This window comes from Oenanthe melanoleuca, chromosome 15 (assembly GCF_029582105.1).
Source record: "Oenanthe melanoleuca isolate GR-GAL-2019-014 chromosome 15, OMel1.0, whole genome shotgun sequence".
NCBI lineage: Eukaryota > Metazoa > Chordata > Aves > Passeriformes > Muscicapidae > Oenanthe > Oenanthe melanoleuca.
This window is the reverse complement of record NC_079349.1, coordinates 1,012,929-1,034,152: the sequence shown is the minus strand read 5'-3', so window position 1 is coordinate 1,034,152 and position 21,224 is coordinate 1,012,929.

Below are 21,224 nucleotides of genomic sequence, written 5' to 3'. Positions count from 1 at the left end.
GCACCTGAAAGCGTGGTCTTAAATGATGTCTTCATTGAGAATCCTGGTGCTGTATCTGAATTTATCCGTGTTCTTGAGTTGTGTCTTCATTGAGAATCCTGGTGCTGTATCTGAATTTATCTGTGTTCTTGAGTTGTGTTCATTGAGAATCCTGGTGCTGTATCTGAATTTATCTGTGTTCTTGAGTTGTGTCTTCATTGAAAATCCTGCTGCTGTATCTGAGTTTATCTGTGTTCTTGAGTTGTGTTCATTCAGAATCCTGGTGCTGTATCTGAATTTATCCATGTTCTTGAGTTGTGTTCATTCAGAATCCTGGTGCTGTATCTGAATTTATCCATGTTCTTGAGTGGTGTTCATTCAGAATCCTGGTGCTGTATCTGTGAATTTATCTGTGTTCTTGAGTGGTGTTCATTCAGAATCCTGGTGCTGTATCTGAATTCATCTGTGTTCTTGAGTTGTGTTCATTGAGAATCCTGGTGCTGTATCTGAATTTATCTGTGTTCTTGAGTTGTGTTCATTCAGAATCCTGGTGCTGTATCTGACCATTTATCCATGTTCTTGAGTTGTGTTCATTGAGAATCCTGGTGCTGTATCTGTCCATTTATCCATGTTCTTGAGTGGTGTCTTCATTCAGAATCCTGGTGCTGTATCTGTTAATTTCTCAGCCCAGGAGGACCCTGAAATCTGTACTTATTGTTGGTTTATTGGTTCTTGACACTGCAGTGTGGTGGCATCATGGCAAACACAAGTGACATTGTAATAAAAAACTGAAGTCAAAGGTACCAAAACATTCCAGAGCTGGAATCACTCTGAGTTCTGTGTTAACCCAGAATTTGGGATGCATTATCCCAAGGATCTGTTTTCCATGGTGACAATGCAGTTTCTCAGCTCTGAAGTGGAATGTGTTTTTTTACACTGATTCATATTTAAAGCCAGCAGAGGTTGGAGTGAAATGGAGAGAGACAGAAGAGTTTGGTGGGATGCTCTTCTGGGTGTACATGTGCATCTCCAGATGGCAAGAATTGCAACAAAACATTTTCCATGCACTTTGCATCTTTGCATTGCTTAAATATTTGAGTCATTTCACTGCACAAAAGCATTTCAGGTGACATCTGAAGGGAGAGGAGTTTGAATCCTCTGGTCTTGGTTTTGTTTTTGTTGTGTCATTGCTTCAGGGAGTATTTTTAATTGGAATATTGAGTTGGTTTAAGGCAGTGATAGGGCCACTAAAGCCAGGTTACAGTCCAGAGTTGATTTGCAAAAATGCCCAGAGCTGTGAATTATGACTTGAAGGGGTTTTATAGATTTCATTGACAAAGGTTTATGTACTTCACTGTCTGGTGGTTAGCCTTGTGAAACTTTAAATCTTACTGATGTTTTTTGGTTGTTTTATTTTCCCTTCTATAGAATGATTAGTAACAATTCAGCTACACATCTGCAGTGCAGCAGGTCATTGAAAGAAAAGTACAGTGGGGGGATGGATTATGGTTTTAGCAAGTGCTGAGGTACAACAGCACCTTGCAAGTGCTTGGAGATTTCTGAGAAGTGAATTCCTAGCAGTGGTGCCAGCAGTGTGGATGTTCTGCTCCAGTGAGCAATGGGGGCAGTCTGCTGCAGCACTCCTCATCACCATTTGTGACACACTAAAGGGGGAATATTTCCCAGTGTAGCTTTAAAAGGCATTTGTGGTGTAAAAATACTTCTTCAAAGAAGGGAATGTGTTAAAGCTATTTTGGGAGAGTGGCATGAGCTCCAGTTTAATTTCATTAGGCCTTAGCAGGCACTTTTCAGGGACATTGGTGTCACTCCAGAGGCAGCTGGGTCCTCCAAAATAATGACTCGTTCTCTGAACTGCTAAGCTGGGGAGGATGATGTCCTTTAAACACCTGAGAAAGGTGCTTCTCACCAGAACAAGAGGAGGGAAGGGCTCACTGTGGTAGTGGGTCCAGTTTAATAAAGTTTTAAAAGGAACTAATTATGAACTTGAAATTGAAGCTACCTAGAAAAGAGAAAGTCAGGAGAAGAGCATCTGTTCTCTTTAAATGCCTAAAAACTGCCTGAGGAAACCTTGTGAACAATTCTCCAATAAATGTACTCATTGCTACTGAGAATGGGCTGTGGGTTTATTGTTGGAATTATTGTGTGTTCCACACCTTGGAAATCATTTGCTGAGTGACCAGCAGTGATCACAGCTTGGCTCCTGAGCAGGAGCAGGTTTTGGATCTGCTGTGATCAGGGCAGAGCTGGTGGTGCTGAGTCCATGGAGAGCTCAGTTACAGCCTCCCTTCTGCAAACACTGCCATTAACACCTCGCTGAGCTCCTGGACAGGGAATTCTATCACAATCTGTACAAGAATTCACTAAATTGGCAGGGCAGCAGTGAAGCAATGTTCTTTGTGTCCTGGAAGCATCTTCCAGGGAACTCCATGGAATTGTAAAAAAACCTGAAGTATATATAAATATTTGCAAATAAATGTATATATACAGTACTATATAGAAATATATATTATACTTCTATATATATCTCCACTACTATATAGACGTATATAGAAGTATATATGTATACTGCCATATATAAATATATATACACTACTATATAGAAATACATATATATATATACTGCCATATATAAATATATACACTCCTATATAGAAATATATATGTATACTGCCATATATAACTATGTATCCACTCCTATATAGAAATATATATGTATACTACCATATATAAATATATACACATTACTATATAGAAATATCTGTATACACTATATATAACTATATATAACTATCCATAAATATATTAATAAATACATATATAAACATAGTGTCTATATATGTATACACTATAAAATGGATTTAGACTTTTGCACTTCAGCCTCGTGTGTTTGAAAGCTTTTCCCAAGGTGTGGATTGGAAAAGCAGAAATGCAGTGTCACTGCAGACCCTGCCCCAGGTTTGTAAAATTTGCCCTGCAAGGCTGCTTGGAGATGAGCAAGGCACCTCTGCTTCATCCCTGTTTAGACTATTAGCCATTGTGTGACTGAGTTAGGAGTTAATTAAATCCTCGGTTCCCCGCCTAATTAGTGACAATGGTGGCTCGTTAGCAGATCACACCGCGTAAATAAACCCCAGTCCTCCCAAGGCAGCAGTGAGGGAAATTCCGCTCTGCTGGGAGCTGGGTGTAATCAGGATAATGGTTTGTGATCTGATGCACTGGGGCTCTCCTGGGAATCCTCCGTGGGGTTTCCTGACAAGCTGTTGGGAATGTGTCAGCCTGTGGGTCTGGATGAAATGAGCATCCCTGAGGAAAACCAGGCTTTAAAACCTTCATGCATCTGTTCAGGAGGGACTTGCTGGGGTCATACTGGGAGGGACAGCAGCAGCTCCCAGCTCAGGGCTTGCAGGAGGATTTGGGATGGAAGGATGGCTGGGGGGCAATCCAAGGATGCCCGTGCTAGCAGAACTGTAAAATCTGATGGGTTTGTTGTTTAAGACAGAAAGTGTCAGATGGATTGAAGTTTGTGTTCTGGCAGAATGCTGCTCCTCACTCGTGGCAGCACCAAGAAATTGCATTGTTTGTGTTCTTGTGGCACAGTGAAAACTCCCACAAAAGGCACAAGGATGTCGGGAAGCTGCTGTGCACTTGGGGGTTAATTTCTGTAGGATGCTGAGCTTTCCTATAAATTACAGAATGTTTGACTCCCAGTTTTGCCATTTTCTCTGGGCCCCCCTTGGATGTGTTTCCCTGCAATGCCCCCTGCCCTGGGTGTGCTGTTGTGTGTGGTGTTCTCTTTTAAAAGTTGCATTTCTACAGGCTTTGAACGCTGATTAATTCAGAGTTGAGATGAGACTGGGTTAAAAGGAAATTCAGCTTTTTTTTTTTGTTTGTTTGCCTGGTTCCTGGTGTGTTATAAAGTGTCTATATTAGCAAAGCTGCCAGGGGGTTAATTTGCACTAACAGTCTAATCATCTCCAGCAACATCATTTCAGGTTTTCATATTGCTGCTTGCATCAGCAAGACTGGAGAAAGGAAAGCCTGAGAAACATCATGGATCTGGGGAGGGAAGAAAAATGGGGGGAAGCACTTCAGACATAACCCTCTGCATTTTCAGCTGTCAGGCTGCTTAAAAGAATCTCTTTTTCATACAATCTCTGGCTCTGAGATGTGACCCTCCATTCCCAAAGTGCCACCAGAGCCAGCACTTTGCACAAGACAGACAGGCTCGTTAAGGGGAATATGTGGCACTTACCAAAATGTAGAGCTTGCTTCCTCAACCCCCCTGATTACTTGTTAACCAGAACACATAAATAGTCGTGGCTCATGAATCACGACTTGGTTTTGCAGATAAAAGAGTGTCTGACAGGCCAGACCATAAAGTCATGCTCAGTCTTTCATCCACCCCAGGAGTGGTGGGGAAGAAGTTCAGCCCTGCAGGTGATCACTGAGGCAAAAATGTTGTTACTGACCAGCCTGGGGGGTTCCTCATTTGGCCTCTTGGACAGCTGTGAATCCTATTTTGATAAACTGAATTTTCCAGTGGATTGCATGGCTGCTTACTCAGGGCTGTAAGCTTTACCATAGCTTTTAAAAAATGAGGTGCTGTGCTGGTAATTGCTGGAGTCACTGAGTCACTCAATGTGCCTGGTCTCAGCAGGGTCTATGGATACCACCAGTAGCAGCAGAAATATTTTTCTGCTTGAGGTTATGTCTAGCTTAGAAAAAGCCCTGATTGCATTGAGAATTCTTCCTATGGAAAGGAAACACCAGCCCACAGTAGGAGCCTGTCACTTAGGAACGGGCCCAAATTTAGTCCTGTCGAAAGTAATGAGAATATTCACAGGCTTTAGGCTACTTTTTATTCCTCTGGATTCCAGACATCCATGAGAGGCCACATTAGCAGCAGCTTCTGATTTTCCCTTCTATAGCAGCCTGATTGCAGTTTCCCAGTAAAAAGGAATGACAAAACCATTTTTTTGGTATGTACTTAGTCTCTGTTGGTTGTGTGATGGTGACTGTGGACACTGTGCCCTTGTAATGTTGGTTTTTGGAGGCAGAAGATGACAAAAGGCTGATGTTGGAGCTGTAATTCATCTGTGAAGAGAACAGAGCTGGCCTGAGCTGTCTCCCTTTTCCAGACTCAAGGGTACTGCTGAAGAATTTTTCTCTTATCTGCCTGAAACAATGCTACTGTAATTTGTACTGGGCAGAAATATTGAGAGAGCTGAGTGAAGATTTTATCAGCTGGTTGTAGATAGTGACAGCTGGTTAATGTTAATATCTTCAGAAAGATCTTTAAAGAAATCCTGAATAGTTGTGCAGAAATTAATAAGCCTCATCCCTCTTTGTGTTGCTGAAGTGGGGCTGTGCTGTCATCTCCAGCCTGCATTCTTTAATTTTCATAGCATCAGGTGATGGGCTCTCTGTCCATTGCTATGGTAACTGCTGCTTTATTTCTTACTCAAAGAAAACACTGACACAATCCCCAGCACAACGTGTCCTTTTGTTCACTGTGCACACCTCATGGGTGCCAGAGCTGTGCAAATTTGGATGGGGAGCAGTGAGCTGCAGGGCTGCTGCCCTGGTGTGTGACTGGTGTCACCTTGCAGCACACACAGGATTTTATGGCAGCTACTCCAGCTCTGCTTTCATTGCTGCCCGTGTTTCATTAGATTTTGGGTCCTTCAGGGTGGGAGCAGCCCCTGGCTGGCTGTTGGTACCTGCTGGGGGAATGGGATCTAACAGCAGATGGGGCCTGTGAACTTTGTTTTTGCTCTTAACCAGCTCCATTTTGAAGTGGAATTGATCCCATGAACTCCTGGCAGTTGTTCAGAATCCCTCCCAACCTTTTTGTGAGCACTAAGGAAGGGAGCAGCAGTTCTTTCCCTGTGTTAGTCCTTCTGTGTTGTTGCCTTGAAACCCCCAAATGTCTCCTGAAAAGCTCCACAAAACTGCAGTAGCTCAAGTTCCCTCCACGAGGCTGCAGATTGCTGTTCCTCACACCCTCTGGGGGGATGCAGATGCAGAATAAAGTGTTGGCAGTTCCTCCCAGCATGGGCAGCTTGCTTTGAGTCCCCACAGCCCTGGGACACCCCTGCCAGGGACAGCCCTGAGCTCTGGCTCCTCTTGAGAGGAAAAATTCTCCAGGAAAAAACTCTTCCTGCAAGTGTTTTCCCGGGTTTTCCATGCTTCATATCACAATTATCTGATAAATGTGGCAATTATCTTCTCATCTTAGAGTAAAAAAAATTAAAAGAAATAATTAAAAAATCGAATCATTATTTACAAGAGGCTTGCATGTTCTGTGTTACATTCTGTATGATTTTAGATGGATCTTCACAGCCCTCTTAGGTTCATCTCTGTTAACCCTCCCAGGGGTTTCCCAGGAGGAAATGACTCTGTACCACACTAAAATCAAAGTTCAGTCTGACAGAGCATTTTGGTGGAGTGCTGACACTAAATGCAGTGTTTGCAGGGTTGGGGCTGAGCCCAAATTCTGCACCAGGCTTTCTGCAGAGCTCAGTGTCCCTGTGAATCAGGACTGTGCTTTCTGAGCTGCTCCTGCTGCAGGTGGGAACGTGCTGGCACTGCAGTGGCAATTGCTGAACAGGCTCTCAGTGCTCACCTGGTTATAGGGTGATGCTTTTGTTGTTTCAATCCTACAAGTTTGCTGTGTTTGAAATATTCCTGGCTGTGCTTTGGGGATTTTCCTTTTTCCACGCCAGTAAAAGCAGGAGCAGAAGGTGCATTTTGGGGATGTAAGGAGAGGTGTTAGGTAAGAGCTGCTCTCTTGTTCTCATATCACAGCAGCTCTGTTCTCACCTCCCCAAATGAGGGTGAGTCACGGCCAGAGCTCAGCTGGATGCCAGAGCAATTCCAGGGAGTGGGAAACAGCGAGAACTTCTTGTTCAGAGAGGCAATGATTGTCCTGTTGTGGTGTGTAATTATCTCTGTCCCACTGCTGCTCCTTGCTCTGATGAGTTCTTACCCAAATCCTGGCTCTTCAAGGAGCAGATTTAACAGATTCATGGCAAAAAGATTTAACAGATTCATGGCAAAAGCAGGTGAAGCATCCACGTGTCCTTTTCTGCTCAAACAACATCTGAAAGGAGAAGGAATTACTTTGCTATTAAATGGTGCTTAAGGGTCACATTTACTCTGTGATTTGCCTCTTCACCAAATACTCCACTGATTCACCAGCATGAAAGAAAAGAGGGGAAAAGGCACAAGAATTGTGGTAATCGAGTCTTTCCAAATGTAAGAAAATTGGTCAGTTGTATTGAAATTCACAATTGCCAGTCTGAAGTGTACTCAGGTGTTTGGTTAATGGATAACTGGTTTTACCTTTTTTTTTTTTTTTTTTTTTTTTTTCCAGAAACATAAAAAGGATAGGAAAAATAAGAAGCACAAATTGAGTTTAACTCAATCTAAGCATGTTCTTAGTATTGGAAAAAAATTTAAAAATACCAGCTATTCTCTGTTTTATATTAGAGCTTCATTATTCAGAGCAGAAAGAGCCATGTGTGGGAATTCATTTCAGATGGGTATTTTGGAGAAAATTGGAATCTGGATTGATTTTTATAGGAAATTCTTAAAATCTGGCCATTTCTGCTTTTTAACATCATCCTAGTGTGTTTCTAAGGCTTGAAGCACCCTTAGAGAAAAGTTTCTTGTAAGATTCCAAATGAGTGGTGCTGACCTGGTGGGTAAAGCTGGTTGTGCTTAATAGTCAGACTTCTTTTTTTTCCCCCCCAATTTTCATTTCAATTAAGTTTTTTATTCTGATACAAGTAAATTTGTGTAAGTGAATATGTTGGTTGCACTAGAACTTGAGATTTATACCTTTCCCCAAGTGTGTGGTTTAGTGTTCAAAATCCAGTGCATCCTTTTGTAGAGCCAAGTGAACTCTTGTTTTCTTGTTTGAGTTGGCTTTTCTTGCTTAATCTGGAGCTGTGCCAAAAACATGAATATTCATGGCACTGTTAAACAAGATTTTTATTGAAAACAAAAAAACAAACAAACAAACAAAAAAATGGATCTGAAGCTTTCATTTGTCATTCTGACCTCAGCTAGTGAAAGCCCTGTGAACAGGCACATTTATCAGGGAGGTTTTCCTGGGGTTTTCTGGAGTTTTTTGCTTATTGAGTGAAAATTTGTTAGAGACCAAGAGTATCTCACTGGGCAGCGAGCCTGCTGTGTATGATATGAATATAATAGAGATGAAATACCTAAATTAAAATGTATTATTTTATATGTTGTACCAAGTGTGAAATGCTCTGACAAGTGTTGAGCCTCAGGGAAGGTGGTACAAGCAGAGAGGACAGATCCAGCAGAGTTAACAAAATTCAGTGTTCCCTTTGTGTTCCCAGCCTTTCTTTGGGATGTGCATTCCCCAAGCTCAGAGCTGGTTCTGAGTCTCTGTGCAGTTGCTGGGTAAGAGGAATTTATTTCCCTTGTGTGGATGGATGGATGGATGGATGGATGGATGGATGGATGGATGGATGGATGGAAGGAGAAAGTGAGAAGATGAGCAATAAAACTGCTTTCTCTTGCAGCCTCTGGGCTGTACAAGAAATTAAACAGGCTCAGCTTTTAGATGGCACATGGAGCAGCTTGGAGAGGTCCTCCCTCATTTAATCTGCAAGGTGAAATTCTCATGAGAGCTCTCTCTGTTTCACCCTGCAAAGCAGACCAGCTAGGATTTTTTTTCTTCCATGTCTGTTATCCAGAAGAACAGTATCCAGAGATTGGGAGGAATTATTTATATTCTCATTCAGTCCTGCTGAGCAGTGCAGTGTGGTGCTTGGGCAGCCTGCTAGGTTGGGTGGTGTTCATCTCTAAACTAACAGGAATGTTGTGAACTACCCTGAAGTTGTGTAAGCTGCAGTGGAACAAGATTTTTTTTTCAGATATCTTAAACAAGTCTCCTCCTAGCTAGAGGAGGAAGGAAAGAGCTAATTCCACACCTTGCTGGGGGAAAAGGGCATCAATGAGTGCAAGAGGAGAGACACAGAAGGGCAGGAGATCACAGGCAATTCCCCAGAGAATCCTGATTTCCCTGCACTGAGGTATTCATATTTATATATGATATATATATATATATATATGAATATATATATATATATATATATATATATATATATTTTTTTTTTTTTTTTTTTTTTTTTTTCCCCAGTGCAGTGATGGCAGTGCAGCAGCCACAGTTTGCCCCTGCAAAGCCTGGGGCATCCCTGGAGGAGCTGTGGCCAAGGAGGGAGGACTTTCCAAGATACTCAGGGTAGAGTTGTGGGAAAGAATTGCTGTAACAACAAACTGTTTGCTCTTAAAGAGGGGAAAGTATGTAACACCATCAAAGGGGGAGCAGGATTCAAAGGGAAACACATGTCTCAAACATAAGGGTCAGGTTTATTTGAAAGGAAAATTTGTTTGCTTTTGATTCTTTATAACATTTCCCATAGAGACTAGCAAATAGAGCTGCCACATTTTTGGCAAAGGGTGTCTTATCCTAAACCTGAAACACTTAAATACACATTCTTACATGAATGTGGTCTCTATTAGTTCCAGCTGTGGGACTTGTAATTCCTGCCTTTTGTAGTTCTTGTTTTCCTCTGTATCTGAAGCGTTAAAAGAGCTTGGTATTAAAAAAGTGTGGTTTCTGCTTTTTTGGAAAGAGCAAGAAGGACAAAGAGATGAAGAGAAATCATTGTTGGGGTTCTGGTGTCTTTGCAGAGGTGTGCAGGAGTGGGACTCTGGTGCTGGTCTCTGCTATAAAACCTTTCTGTGGGGTGCAATGGGCCTGAAACCACCTGAGGTCTGTGGTTATTAAAACTGGTTGGCTCTTACAGAAAACATGTGGGTAGCCATAACTCAGGAATCCTCTCTGGCTATGCTTTCCAGAAAATATCCATTAGCAGAGTTGAAATTTGAAGCAGGAATAGGATGAAGTCAAATCAGCCTCTAATCACTGAGCCATTCTGGTCCCAGAGCCTTCCCTGGGCTGGAATAAAGCAATTTTTCCTTTTTTTTTTTCCTCCCCAAATGGCTCTCCCAACCCCCCCACCACTCTCTCTGATTCAGTTCACTTTGTTTATTTTTAAATAAACATATGGCACACTCATCTCTCACAGGCAAAGAGCTCTCCTTGCTGTCAGGGTGGGAGTGGGATCAATGAAGGAACAACTGAGAGCTGGCCAGGCTTGTGTTCCTCTCTCCCTAACACAGACAGTCAGTGACAAATAATCAAGTTCAGTGCATTTAGAGCACCGTGGGGCTGTCACCAAGGGATTGCAGCCAGCAGGATGGACACAAACCTTTCCAAGCTTTGGTGGAAGAGCTGGGCAAGCTCCTGGCTCAGTCCTGCTCTGAGCTGCAGGCTCCTGTATTTCCTCATCCTGCTCCTTGCTGAAACCAATACAAATGTACAAATGTATAAATATATACATGTGTGTGTGAGGGGGCTCAGCAGCACACTCCTGATGCCTGTACTTCATTCTGGTGCCTGTTGTCAGCCAGCTCCTGCCTGGGTCACAGAATCCCAGCCTGGTTTGGCTTGGAAGGAGCTCAGAGCTCACCCAGCTCCTGCAGGGACTGGGGCAGGGACACCTCCCACTGTCCCTGGCTGCTCAGTCCTGTCACCCTCAGCAGCTGTCCAGCACGTGGGACTGGGTTTAGGCTGGGATGGAGCTGATGGGTCAGAGCTTTTGCCTTCCCCTCATGCAGGTGCTTTTCATGCACATCAATACTCCTGGGAGGAACAGGAGATAGTGACAGGCACAGGGACAAGTGCCAGGGTGTCTTGGCTTTGTTCCTTTCCCTCTCCAGCCCAAACACCAGGGAGGGAGGGGGGATTTGGCTGTTGGCCAGTTTGCTGAGGGCTTTGCAGAGAGCAGACACTGCCCCTGAGGATGGATGGTGGCAGAGCTGTGAGCAGAATCAGACACCTGCCCTGCCTCAGTGCCTGCTCCTGCTCTCACTGCTCACTGCCTGCTGCAAATATTAACTGCCCCCTAAACCAGCTGTGCCCCCACTCTGGGCTGGGCTGGGTGTCCTGAAGTCTGATCCTGTTATTTTTACAGGGCTGTATCTGTGGTTTTGGGTGACTGATAAGGCAGTAAATATGCACAGATTGTGTTTTACACACATTGAGATAAAAATCCCTTCCACTGCTGGGCTTCTTTACCCAGAAGGAATATGTTCTTTAAATATTTCTTCACAGCTAAGTTCAAGCTGAAAGATTCAGTCATCTGCCACAGAGGCAATCTTTGTGTGCAGATCTGCTTTTCTGCATTGACCTTGGTGGCTGCTGGACTTTGGTTCTACAAACCTTGAAGTCTCCTGAGCTGTGAGGCCCAAATGGCTCAAATATTTCTGTGCTAGAGATTTTTATTACATGGAATAATATAATCAATTTTCCCTCCTAGGAGTGAATCCACTCTCTGGGGTGCTTGGAGTTGGATCTCATCTTTATTCACTTCAGATACATCTTGATGTCATAACAATCATAAAATTTCATGTTGTCACTATTGGGTTTTGGCCTTTGAGCTGAGGACAGATTTAAGAAAATTCATTCCTGCTGCCACAGAGATACTGAGAGATTCTGAGCTACCTCTAGGAGTGAGGATAAAGAGGGTGAAACATTCTAATGAGCCTTTTCTACTAGTCTGACTTCTCCCCAGACATACCTAGATTTTGCTTAGGAAATAAAATTTCCATAATAGTTTAAAATCTGCCAGACTCCCCAGTCTTGTTCTGTGTTACACAGTAAACCTGAAGGATGATCTTTTTTAAGGACAGCCCAGGATAAAAATAGCATCTTTCTCACAGAAATGGGTGAAAGAGTTTTCACAGACCCTGCCAACAGTGCTCCTGGCTCAGAGCATTTCTATTTATCCTGCTTTTCTGAAAACACTGAATTCACTTTCAAGTTTGAAAGCATTTAAAAAACGAAATAAATTGGAGATCCAGATTTGATGGTGCACTTGCAGCATTCAAGTTCCATCTCCTAGTCCCACCATAGTTCATGTGGTGAGGAGAATATTGATGGGATGTGCAGAGCCACAGAAGGAGCTGGGATGGGAGAGCTCTGCCAGGTTTGGCTGTGCACACTGAGGACACAGGGTCAGTGTGGCTGCTGCTGGCACTGTCCTGTGAGCCCTGGTCCTGCACTGTGTCCCTGCCACCCCTCCTGGGGCACAGGTGCCACTCCTGGGGCACAGGTGTGACCTCCAGGTGCCACTCCTGGGTCACAGGTGCCACTCCTGGGGCACAGGTGCCACTCCTGGGTCACAGGTGCCATTCCAGGTGCCAGGTGTGACTTCCAGGTGCCACTCCTGGGGCACAGGTGCCACTCCTGGGTCACAGGTGTGACCTCCAGGTGCCACTCCTGGGTCACAGGTGCCCTGCCAGGTCACAGGTGCCATTCCAGGTGCCAGGTGTGACTTCCAGGTGCCACTCCCAGGTCACAGGTGCCACTCTCAGATGCTGCTCACAGGTCCCAGGTGCCATTCCAGGTGCCAGATGTGACTTCCAGGTGCCACTCCTGGGGCACAGGTGCCACTCTCACTCCAAGCTTCCACTCCCAGATGCTGCTCACAGGTCCCAGGTGCCATTCCAGGTGCCAGGTGTGATTCCCAGGTGCCACTCCCAGTGCCACTGCCATTCCCAGGTGCCACTTCCACTGTCAAGTGCCACTCCCAGGTCACAGGTGCCACTCTCACTCCCAGGTGACACACTCAGGTGCCAGGTGCCACTCTCACTCCTAGGTGCCATTCCCAGGTGCCAGATGTGACTCCCAGGTGCCACTCCCAGGTCACAAATGCCACTCTCACTCCCAGGTGCCACTCCCAGATGCTGCTCACAGGTCACAGGTGCCATTCCAGGTGCCACTCTCACTCCCAGGTGCCACTCCCAGGTCACAGGTGCCACTCTCACTCCTAAGTTCCATTCCCAGATGCTGCTCACAGGTTCCAGGTGCCACTCCCAGCTGGTGGCAGGAGGGCCAGAGGAGCTGCTGCTGCACCCCCAGGTGAGCTCAGGGTATGTTCTGAGCTCAGGGGAGCAGCTGCAGCTCAAATAAAAAGTGGCACCGAGCTGTGCCAGTGCCTCCCTCTCTCCTCTCTGTATATTCTGTATTCTCTTCACACAAATAGTTTGGAGTTTCTCATTATCCCAACTCCTTTTAGAAGTTCTGCAGCCAAACCCATGTACAAATCTGCTTTAAATGTGGAATAATCCTGTAAAATCACCACAGAATTTAACCCAGTATATCCAGATTAAATAAATCCTGCTGGAAGCACAATTAAAACTTCCATCTTTCTGTTGATTACTTCAATGTTTTACTTCTAAAAATCTGTCTTTAGGAGAAATAATGCTGTAGGGGACATAAATTATTTATTTTTGTTCTCATGCAGAACAGCCAGTGAAAAGCTGGGTTAAAGGCTGCCCAAAATCACAACTGATTGGTTATTTTTAATAACAGTGTTTACCTCACTGGAAAGACATTGGCATTTGGGAATGGGAGATGATGGGAGATGTAAACAGAAACATCCTTCACTGCCAGGCAGCTTCACCACAGAAGCATGTTCAATCAGCACTGCCTCCTTCTCATTAACTGGTGCCACTTAATTACAGCTCCAGGTGAAACAAAGTGCTTTGCAATAACTGTGTCAGTTTAATTAGCACGATACAAATATAAACCTTTTGGGTTTGTTTTTTTTTCTCATTGCATAATGCAGGGCCATGACCTCTTTAGATGTATTTACTTCTATTGACATCTTAATTGGCTGGCCAGGCACAGTTCCTCTGTGCAGTGAGGGGACAGAAATCAAATGGCACTCACAGGAGGAACCACATCAGGTCACAGTGCTGGACCCTTCCTGGGGTAAAAACATCCTTAAAAATCCCTGGTGTGAGTAGCACAGTGAGAGAGAACACTTCTGTGTTTCAGCATGGCCCTGAGGTGGGAGAAACTGCCAACAGAGCCAGGGCAGCTCTCACAGGATTCCTCAGGCCCATTTATTTACATCTAAAAATCAGATGTGCTTAAAGGGAACCCACAGCCAGAGCATCTTTCCCTCATCTCTGATTTTCCCATCTTGCAGCTTGTAGGTACTTCTGCAGAGACTTTTAGGATCATAAATGATATCACAGATATCACATATGATTTCATTTAATGTATATATGTGTAGCATTTCTTTTTCCATTATTTAAACCATTTGTCCTGTTCTTGGACAGTCTAAGTTCAATCAGTCTCTCTGTGGAGGGTTGACAGGTGCAGGTTCTTTTAATTAACTAAGCATGGACCAGTTTTTTAGAATATCACCTCTGAGGTGCCTGGAGGGAGGTTCTGAGGTGTCCAACAGAATGTGTGTCCACATCTTGTTAGAACTGGGTCTTTGTTAGACTTCACCTGGCTGTTGGACTGTTGCAGTACCTTTAAAAATCTGGGTGGGTGGTGGGTGGTTTGTGAGCTCAGCAAGAGGTGCTCTAAGGGAAGGAGCTGTACATCTGAAACAGCAGTAAAGGCTCAAACCTGCTTCTGTATTTTTACCAGGATGATGAAGTCAGAAAAGTAAATCAGGCCTTTTTCTCACTCACTGAAAAAATTACTTTCCTTCCGTGAGCAGTAGGATTTTGTACCATGCCCCAAATGGTCAGTGCTGTTCCTCTGCCTAGAACTAATTCTCACTTTGCCCAGAAGTCATTTGAAAAGCTCTTCTTCAATTTTTCAAAGTAGGAATATGCTCTGAAATGTCATTGCAAAACCCACAATTCAGCATCAAGTGGAGCTTCCCAGCAGAAGTGACAGATGTGAAGAGACCAACCTGCACGTTACCACCAGTGCTCCTAATTACAGGCCAGCAAAAGGAAATTTGGAGCTGAATTTTGCCAACATTCAGCCTACAACAGTCAGTCTGTGATTAGTCATGTCATCAAAATACAAACAAAAATAATTCAATCATCAAAGCAGAAATCCCATCTGCAAGGGGTGGGAGCACTAAGATGAAAGAAATGCCTTTTAGAAGGACAGAGCAGGACTGTGTGTGACTTCTGAGTGCAGCAGCAAAGCTTCAGCTGCTGTAAAACACAATGTACAATTCCTAACGTGGCTGAAACACAACCACAACTTCATCCTATGGCAAGCAGAGTGTTTGGCCTGTGAATCTGATGTTTTCAGACTGGCAAAGTCTCAGCTAGAAATTAATGTGCCTAAAGACTAGTTTTGTTTCATAGAGCACAGATAGTATGAAAATTTGATTAGTTCATACTCCATCAACATAAAAGATATGAGGTATGAATATTCTATTAACATCTTTGAACTGAACAAATGGCTGTGCCTGCTCTGTTGCAAGCACTGGATTGCAGTCACAGAAAACTCCTCTGTTTGTAACAAAGGCTGATCCATAATTCCAGATTCAAGTATTTATCATTTTGCAATACCACTGCTAGGACAGTTCATGGTCTACTACAGAAGCAAAAAAAAAAAAAATTGGAGGCTGGAGTTATAAATGAGAACAGAAAATTTAAAAAAAAGTCTGAGCTCTCTCTGCTTTATGATTTTCATGAATATAATGAGAGATGGTTGGGCCATTTGAATAGATAAATGATGTATGATGGAAGTGCAGGGAGCATCAGGAGAGAGGGTTTTCCTCTGAGCATTTCAAAGTGCCCAATTCCAGTGATAGAGGCTGATTTTTAGGTGTAGTGCAATCTAAACCCTCAGTGTCTCCAGTGGATTAAAAACTCTTTCTTGCTCCTTTTCAGAGCTAATATTTTAATGCCAAAAGGTCTTTGGTACCTCAGACCTTTTATCTTCCCAGATCCTTTCTGTAGCTGCAGTTCTAGGAACAGTTCTGCCCTTGCCTGCAATCCCATTTCCATGAAATGCTGTATGGCTCCCTCTTCCCACTAATGGAAAAACTCCATTGTTGTGGTGTTTATAGCTCTGGATTACTAGGAGCTGAGTTTGGCTGAAATCCTTGGCAAAATGATGTGTTCAGTGAAGAGTACAACTTTGAGGCAGCCAAAGAAATTAATATGTCAAATTTTAATTTAAGAAAGAGCTGAACAACCTGAAAATGAAACAGAGCCTTTCAATTTATGAAAAAAAAAAAAATCATTTCATCCAGTAACATTTTTTCCTGCCTTCTGGTAAATAGCAACCCCCAAAACCATTTTCTGTTGACAGTAATAATTTTACCTCTGTTAGTGGTTTAGTCTGACCAGCAACCCCCCAAATCAATTACTCACCAAGTTCCATTTCTGAGCTTTTACTTTTTAATACCCTTTAAAAATGTGGGGAGTTCTTTTCATGGTTGGAATATCCTCCTGGGAAGTTGTGTCCCTGCTGATCCCACACTGGAGGAGTCTGAGTGCTGAGGTTTTTTCCAAGTCACTTCTTGTTGCAAACAGATTCCAAGTGCAGGGGAAACCACCTGGCCCTGGGTAAGAGAGAGATTTCCAAATTCTTCATGAGAGTCAGCCCAGCCTGCTCCATTTTTTGTTTAATGTGGAATTAGGGTGAGGGTGGGGACACCTCTGCAGGGGTGATGTGCAGGTGGGATTTGGCCCTGAGATCACTGGCCAGCAATGTGTACTTTGTATTTTTGTATTTTTGTGTTATATTTGTGTATCCTGTAAGGGTACCATGCAAACATCCTCTGTAAGAGAATTTTCTCCATCCTTATGCATGAAAGAAATCCAATCATTGTTATTTCAACACAGTTATGCTGGCAGAATCTCTGCAAAATTTCCCTTTGAGTCTTCAGGTCAATGTCATTTTTATATCTTAGACATGGATTTTCTTCTTTTGGAAGGCAGGACAAGTCTCTGCTCTTGTGTGTTGTGGCCACACTTGAGGCAGTGATACCATCCCTTAATCCCATTACCAAACTGGCACAAAGGAGAAGGAAAAACATAATGCAGGCTTTTGGATGAGAGTCCTGAGATGGAGATAAAGCATTTCCTGGCTCCCTAATGGCTTGATTCCTTTTCAAGGGAAAATATATGCTTTTATCAGCTTTGAAGGTCAGGTAGTAAAATCAGAGGTTAAGCAGTTTTGCTTTAGTTTTGGATGCAGCATTAAAATTCCTATTCAAGGGCTGGATGGAGCAGCACACTCAGCCACTTCTGGCTGTTTATGGATCTCAACACTGCAGCACAACTCAGAGATTAAATCACAGAATCACAGAATGGTTTGGGTTTGGAAGAGACCTCAGCTGCTCTCAGCTGGGACCTCTCCTTTGAAAGGCCAAGTTCTAAACCCACTGATAAACAAGCAAAACCCTAAAAACACATCAGGTTTGTTGCTTTCCACATTGGACTTCTGTCCACTTAGAACTGATCAAAAGCTACAGACTGATGTGGTTGGATTAAATCTGTGAGATTGAGCTGCAGGGCTGGTGCAGCCCCAGGGAGATGCCAGCCCTGGTGCTGTCCCTCTGCTGTCCACCTGCACCTGCCTGAAATCTGGGGGTTCACCTTGTTTTTCTGTTCTGCTGCTGAATTCTGAGAGGGGAGGAGGGAACCTCGAGTCCCTTTATTTTATTTATTTATATATTTATTTATTTATTTATTTATTTATTTATTTATTTATTTATTTATTTATTTATTTATTGACTGTGCTATTTATTTAATTTGTTTATTTATTTATTTATTTATTTATTTATTTATTTATTTATTCATTGACTGTGTGAATGGGCAGCACTGAGCTGTTCAGTGGGACTGGATCAGTTGATGAGTGTGGTGGTGGGGCCATGTAAAGTCACTGTTGGGGCTAATCTGTTGTTGCTGCTTTGGAATTAGCCAGGGATTAGAGACTGTGGTCACTCTTCCTGGATTTGACACTGGCAGCAAAGAGCCTTTCTTAAATTCATATTGGTTTTCCTGCTGCCTCACTCTGTGCCTCAGTGGCCATTCTGTTTGCTGAACCATTTCCCACTGAGCTTCCCCTCTGGGATGGACAGTGCAAAATCCCTGGCTCGTAAAGACACCTGGGCAGGGGGCAGAGAACTTCACAAGGGATTTCTCTGCTTTTTTTGAGCAGCCTGTGACTGCCAGCAAGCTCTGATTTCCCAACAACTGAACTTAAGCAAGCTGGTGTTGTAAGACATGGCTTGTCTTGCTCTGGGAGTGACCCACAGGCTGCTTTGATTATCTTCCCTTTTCCTGGAGGTGTCTGAGTGTTGACTCTTGGCTCTGTCTGGTTCAGGACTGTTGTACAGTTAACCAGCTCATCTGCAGTCAGGCAGTTCTTGTGCTGCAGGGAAGAGTCCACTCATTTTATGCCTGACACATGTCTGTGCTTCTGGATCTGTATAAAAAGAAAAGGATAAAAAAAAAAAAAAAGAGTTGGATAAAGACAACATTTTGGAATAAACCAATCATGTGACCTCTCTTATTACAATACATTTTTGAAAATTCTGCTTATGTAGCTAAGTTTATTATATATTTATATAATAGCAGTTTATTTAGAAGCTGAGAATTATCCTGGTTTTGTGCAGTGAGGAGTCTGCAGTGATTCTGCTGTGCCAGAGCAGTGGCATGGGTGTGATTTGTAAGAGAGCCAGATGATGAGCAAGAGCAGAACTGAAGACTGGGAGAAGTGGAAGAAGCTTAGGAAGCAAAGTGGTTTTGACAATAAAAGTGAGTGGTGTTCTTGTCTTTGAGGTGGGGTAATTGAAAGTTTCCTTTTTTTTTTTTTTTTTTTTTTTTGGATCCTCTTTCATCTACATTTGTCTCTGCTCTTTGTGGAGACAATATTTAGCTGGAAACAGAATGGATTTTCTTCTCTGAAATTCCATAGATTTCTGTATCACTTCTAGTGCTTCCACCAGGATAATTCTGTATTAATGAGGTTAACTGCAAGTGCAGTTGTGCAGATCCAGATTGTCTGCATTGCTCCCTGAGGACTCTTTGAAAGTTGGGTTTTGGATCTCTCTGGCTATAAAACCATTTTGTAAAAACTCAGGGCAGGTTTCTGTGTTGGTTTTCTCCCTGTGCTTCCAGCATTCAGCTGTTGGTGATAGGAGAGCAGGGAGGAGAGAAAGGGCCAGCCCTGAGTGATGGAGCAGGAGAATAAATCCATTATATGAAGAAAATCCAGGAGCATTTGAGCCTCATTAAGGCTGTTTGGTTCTGAATCTTTGGGTTTCCTCAGTAGGAGCAAACCCTGGCAATTCTGTTGACATTTGAAACTGCAAGTTCTCCCTCAGGGCACTGTGTAGTATTTATTTCACTTCTGCAGTTCCACTTTACCTGCATCTGATTCCCATTCAGACACCTCAGAATTATGGCATTGTTTGGAGGAAAAGTTCTTTAACAAGGTGCATTTGGGTTTTCTGTGGACTAGAGGTATTTTTAGAGATGGATTTCTGAAATTCCCATTGGTATTCTGGTGTATTTATCCAGCATTTGTTGTGCTCTGGGGGAGAGACACAAGACACTGCACAATACTGATCACTGTGACTCAGCAATGCTGTCCATAATCTTTTAGTTTACCACAGAAATGACAAAATCTCCTCCTAAGCTGTTGTCTAAGCAGCACTCAGGCCCTGAGGAGCAGCTGCTACAGCAGCAAAGAAAGCACCACTGAGAGTAATTAGTGGCTTTTTATAGAAAGTTTTTCCTGGAGGTTTCTGCACTCCTGAGGAGTGAGGGGTTTAATGAATTCACCATTTTTCAGTGTTCCCTGTGCTGTGCTTATTTCTGTGCTCAGGTAGGGGAATCCTCATCACCCATTACTGTGCTGCAGAATATGTGTCTCAAAATGCCCCTCCAGCTGCTGCCCCAAATTGCCAAACAAATTCAGCTTTTAGTAGCATCCAAATGGGTGCTTCAGTTAGGCCCATTTTTCTTCAGTTCTCCCATTTTTCTTCAGTTCTCTCAGTTCAACTGAGGTGTTACCTGAAGGTCATCCAGTGGCTTTTTATGTTCTTCATTGGTGGCTTCAGTTTGAGAAGAGACTCATAGTCCTGGGCTTTGCTTTTTGGTCACTGAGGTTTCTCCAGGAACACCTGGGGCTGATAAATGCCAAAGCAGCCACTGTTCCCCTGGGAGCACCATGCAGGGTCTCAGGGGCTGGAATTGGGGTTACAAAGAGCCCCAGCAGCAGTTTGAGTCTTCTGGGAGCATTTCCCAGCAGTGGGTGTGGATGTGTCCATTGGCTATCTGCACACAGGTCAAAGGGAATCACAATTCCAGAATCAGGAGTTGCCCAGGACTGGTCCAGCTAAATCATCATTTAAGTGTCTGTGTTTTCATTGACCTGGCTCTTCAATAAAAAATCTGGTAGTTTCTTAGGAAGTGCTGTTGGGAAGTGGAATTTGATATCTATAAAGGACATTACCTTGAGAATTCTGACACTCTGAGGACATCCAGTGTACTAATTAATAACTCAGTACAAACTCCTCCATCACTAACTCTAATGTTAACAAAAACCCCTGAAAATCTGTTTCTGTTATGTGAAAGCAAACTCACTTCATGGATGTAATGCTAATATTGAGTCAGGGGAATGCAGAATGATTGACAAGATGTTTTTAAGGATTTACTTTAAGGGTTTTGTGCAGGCTTTAAGGGAAAACATCCTAACCAAGATTTCTTTTGAAGATGCTTTTTAAAGACACAGAAAATCAACACTCTGCATTTACAGAAATGTGGCCATTTCTGCCTCAAAGGCCTGAAGAGTCAGGAGTGAGGCAGCCCAGCAGCACTGGCTGTTTTCTGACTGCACTCATCTCTTGTTCCAGCACTGAGCCCTCAGTGAGGAGCTGGGAGAGGATCAGCACTGGGGGGCTGATGGTGCTGCAGTGCCCTGGTGGTACCAAGTGTCACTGAAGGATCCAGAGTGATGAATTTCTGCTTGTCTCAGATGTGTCTAAAGGCTGTTCCTCCAAAGGCTCCCACAATCTCTAGGATGGCCACTGATCCCATTCAAGCTCTCACATGCAGGCAAAGGGGATGTGAAATGTGCTGTGACTGGAGAATTGCATTATGTATAACCCCAATGACTCCTTCTGTAGTGCAAGATCAGGTTTTGGGATTTCATTTCTAAGTGTTAGAATGATATAGCAATCAGTGGGGGGAAACCCTCCTCCCACTGCCTTCTCATTCTGAGTTTCAGGCACTTTCCCCACTTTTATAGCAGCTCTATATCATATTTACAGCATCCAGCATTTCAAGGTTAGATGGCCAAGTGTTGAGTCAAGAAAAAATTGCCTTCCCAGGGA